The following is a 5,224-nucleotide window of genomic DNA, read 5'->3' as shown; positions in this document are numbered from 1 at the left end:
TGTTGTTTTTTGTACAATGGACATTTGATCGATCCTCGATCTGTCGTATTTCAAAGCAGATAATTCAGCCGTGCCATGAGAAAACCAACGTAGTGGCTTTGCGACCAAGTCTAGTCTTGTATAATTTGTTCAGGGCTCGTGACCGATATCTCATGATAAACCGTAAGCTGACCGATCACAAGTATGGCACACTGCAATATAAATTTATCCTGAGAAACAGAGATCTTAATTTATCCTACCCTCATACAAGATATAGCACAAAATCGGTCTGCCTAATAAACTTTGCTTTATCTAGTCAGTTTCAAGATATCGCTTTTGCAGGAACCGTCAAGTACACATATATATGTTAAATTTGAAAGTGTGAAAACAATAAGTGTAATTAAGTGTAATCTTGAAGGATGTGACATTACATATATAGTGCACCAATAGGAAGTCTATGGGCGGCGGTAACAGCCAAAATTAGTAAATATACAATCCATTCATAAACAAGTCAGTCAGTGCATAAACATTTTAACATTGACTTTATATGATTAATAATTAACTCGGGAGATTTTAGTGTTTGTTAAATTTGCCATTATTATTTCTATTACTGAGTCTCTTTCACGAAGCTTACTTCTGACAAAGCTTAAACTAAGAAGAAAGATGTTTCACGAAAACAAGGTCCGTTTTAATATTCAGATAAATCGCAGGAACCGTTTAAAATTAAATGTTAGAATTTTACCACAAGGTCGGTTTTAGGACAAGTTTTAAGATATTTTTATGTACATGTAAAATGATCCATAATCTATTTTTATAACAGGTCAAAATTATGAACTGATAGTCTTATTAACCTTTTACAATGCAAGTAATCGTGTTTCGTTTTACAAATTTTTATACGCCGCTCCAAATCACACAACACGGTTTCAGTATGCATTAGACGGCGCCAAGCTTTGATGAATGTTTCATTTTACACTGCACGAACTCATGTTGCGTTAAACGTCTTCACTTTGGACTGCATGGCATCAAGTTTTTATACACCGCTCTTAATTACACAAAGCGGTTTCAATATGCATTAGACGGCGTCAAGTTGTAATAAATCATTTGATTTTAAACTGCAAGTACTCATGTTGTGTTAAACGGCTTCACATTGAGCTTCATGGTATCATGTTTTGTTGGATGATTTCATAGTACGGTGCATAGCAACAAGTTTTTCAATGCATCGTTCTATGTTTAAATGGATGGAATGAAGTTTTGTAGTAAATGGTTTCAAAATACAGTGCGTTGAATGCAAATATATTGGACGGGATGGAGTTTTAGACTAGACGGCGTTGAAATGCACTGCACTGACTGACTTGTTTATGAATGGATTATACATTTACTAATTTTGGTGGTAACCGCCGCCCATAGAAGTCGCAAAAGTTAGCGAACAGCATGGATCCTGACCAGACTACGCATCCGCGCAGTCTGGTCAGGATCCATGCTGTTCGCTAACGGTTTCTCTACCTACAATAGGCTTTGAAAGCGAACAGCATGGATCCTGACCAGACTGCGCGGATGCACAGGTTGGTCTTGATTCATGCTGGTTTTCTCATGGCACGGCTCATTCGTTTCGATTGCTTTTAACAATGTTTATTAAAGAATTGTATTATTACTTCCTTTCGCCGAAAAATCATTTCTTCGTACTCCATTGTTATTTTTGTTTACTAAAGATATGTTCACTCTAGATTTCCCTTTTAATCAGTAAAACAATAGCTGTGCCCGACCATAACTAAATACCTATAAGATCTGACTACAAGTATTTACCCCAAATAAGTGTCAAATGTACCTTTTTAAATATACGTTGCATTACTTTTTTGGAAGTGTACAAGCTTTTTAAAACGTTTGCGACACCCAAATATTCCCGAATATATTGGAATTAATAAAAATAGTGTGTATTTACAGTTTATTTTATGTGAGGGTATGTGTCCATATTTTTTTTTTTTTGCAAATGTGAAGTTTCAAGAAAATTTCCATAAAATAGGATGAAATATACAGCCAATAACACAAATATGTTTCCTTAAAAACACACCTAGTCCTTGCCAAATTAAGTGTTATGATATAATAAATACTGCCTAGCAAGCAAGTTCAATAAGCTTACAAAAAGTTTAAAATGAATCTGTCCGTGACGGTGAATAGATTATTTTGCATCGAATATTAACACATGCAATTTTTCTTCACTTTTGGAGTATTAAGTCTAGGAAAATTCCTTTTTGTCAACAGTCACTTGTCTTAGCCTGTTGCTACTTACAAGAAACATCTGAGTTTTAGACAAAGTCACGCTGCCTCTAACAGTAAACTACTATTATCATCATTAAGATAATGTTATTTTATTGACAATGTAAGTAGATGCTTGACATGAAAAGTGGTTTCCTAATATTGGGTCTATGAACATTTAGGGGGCGTGACGAGTATTACACTTTCCATAACCTGTCATTGAAAACAATCAAATAAAACGAGTTGTCTTGCTTGGTTGCATTATTTGCTTCCAAAAGGATATTCTTACAGGTTTGTTTTATATACCGATACTTGCAGCATTTCTCTCCTTCTGAAAACCGGAATTTGCTGTTATTTTTTTATGGTCATTTTGGAAAATGTAGTGTATTCAATATTTCTATAATAGTAAGAATTATACAAGAAAGAGCTAAGGTAGATACGGCAAGGTGCACCAGTTCACAAGGATAAAAAAGATATTCTTAACTCTACTTGCTTATTTATTGTTCATAAGACGTACGTGTATAATAAACAATTTTAATCAATAAAAAACAGCATACATTTCTAAAGTTGGTATATAAATAGCCTCGCATGCACATTCAAACATGCAAACCTGGTTGGATCGGTAGCATTTGCACATTTAACTGCCACATTTCGTCTTGCAATCCACATTAGTATATGATATGTTACGTTGGGTATTTTAGGAATACAGTCGTACATGTCACCTGTGGTATCCTTTGTATGCATGCAAACTTAGATCCATTATTTTACGCTATCGATGCGAAGTTGTGAAGCGTAATTAGTATGTATATAACTGCCATATATGTATAGCTATGATGATCTGTCTGTATAAACATGATACACATGTTGTCAGTCTGTAAAACCCAGATACCCAAAATGTCCTGCATTTATACCTAAGGTACCGACAGTTGCCTCTTTTTATGCTACGGCCACTCAAAGTGTATCTCTATGTAACACTAGCCTGACCTGTATGTTTATCCATATTACTTACCCAGAGTGACCTGTTTACCTTGGATACATTGCCGGCCTTTATGTATATCAAGGATATCCGTATTGGCATACATATATAGCCCAGATAGCCTTATGTATACAATGGATACCACAAGAGGCCTGTTTGTACACCTAGGATACCCATAGTTTTCTGTATATTTAACCAGGAAGACCTATATACCCAGTATACCCAGAGTGGTCTTTATGTATAGCAAGTTTACAAATAGCAGTACCCAGGATCCAATAGTGGTCTGTATTTATAGCAAAGAAGACCTGACAGTATACCAAGGATACCCAGATAGACCTGCCTTTATACCTAGGGTACACCGGTGGCATGTATTTATACCCAGGATATTCATAGTGGTGACATTAAGTAAACTGTCAGGATTTTTGTATATCCAGTATACTTAAGGTGGCCTACCTAGGATGCACTCAGGTGACCTGTCTATATACCAGGCATACTCAACACATATACTGGCCTAGTGTATAGCAACGATGGTCTGCCTGTATACCCAGTTTTTTTTTACCCAGAAAGGCTTATTATTTAAAACCGGGGTATCCATAATGGCCAGTATATATGGCCACGATGACAAGTTTGTATATCCAGGCTACACAGAGTGACATGGTTTTATACGTGGATACATAGGTAACCTGTCTGTATACCAATGTCATCCAAGGTGACCTGAATGTATAGCCGTGATGGCGTGTCTATATACCGGTACCCAAGATACCCAGAATGGTGTGTATGTAAATCGAAGATACCCTTAGTAGCCTTTATATACAACTGTAAAGCCAGGATGACATGCCTGTATACCCAGAATATCCAGAGTTGCAAGGAAACTCGGTTTGCCCTTATGTATGTCCAGAATACCCAGAATTGCCTGTCTGGGTATTCAGTATACCAGTATTTGTCAGTATGTATCCATGTGTAGCCAATATGACCTGTCTGTATGCACATGATACCCAGATAGGCCTTTTGACCTGTATTCATTGCCAAGGTACCCAAAGTGGACTGTATGTATGGCCAGGGTGGCTATACATGTATGCACAAAACACACAGAGTGAATGATTGTATAACTAAGATACCTATAATGGAATGTACATGTATGTATACCCAGGATAATTTTCCTGTATATCTAGGATACCCATTTTATCTGTCTCTGTATTAAGGCTACCTATTGTTGTCTATATGTATAGCCAGGCTTTCCCTAGATGTCTGTATTTTTAGCAAGTAGGACCAGTCTGCATACACAGGATACACAGAGTGGCATGCCTGATTACCCTCGATACGTTTAGTGCCCAGTCGTTATACTAAGTAGACTATTGATACCAATTTAGGCTATCCTGCCTGTAAACCCAATATATGTTTTAAATAGTATATCGTTTAATTATCCGTCAAAATACTTAAAAACCTTACATAAAACCTTTTGTACATTCTCCAGTAAATTAGAAAAACTGAACATACTGACTTCTTGACGGTCATTATGAAAAGTGGCTGTCTTATTGGTTGTCTGAGATGGTGTCAATCTGATTTAAATAGTAATGTTTTTCAATCACAATACTGTGCTAAACTACATAAAACAACTATGTAAACTCTATAATGTATGCAAAGAAACCTTAACCTATTGACTTTTGGCAGCCATTTTGAAAGATGAGCGCCATATTGGTTATCTGAGGTTGCCTACATGGCGTATGGTCTTATTATCAATTGTATTTATTAATCTTAATACTGCAATAAATTACATATAAACATATGTAAACGCTCATATATATGCATACTTTTGAACATACTTACCTTTGGTGGTTGTTTTTGTCGCCATTTTGAAAAAAAAAATGGCAGCCATATTGGCTGTGTGACATAGGTTCACAGTTTGAAATAGCCGGCAGATATGTACCTAATACAAAAGAATTGCCTTGCTCTTGTGAAAACAACTACACAATTATGCTAAAGATAACTGTTGGTCAGAAGTCAACTTAACCCACC

Source organism: Mercenaria mercenaria, chromosome 17, assembly GCF_021730395.1.
Source record: "Mercenaria mercenaria strain notata chromosome 17, MADL_Memer_1, whole genome shotgun sequence".
NCBI classification, from domain to species: domain Eukaryota; kingdom Metazoa; phylum Mollusca; class Bivalvia; order Venerida; family Veneridae; genus Mercenaria; species Mercenaria mercenaria.
The sequence above is the reverse complement of the archived record's forward strand: the minus strand, read 5'-3'. Positions refer to the sequence as shown.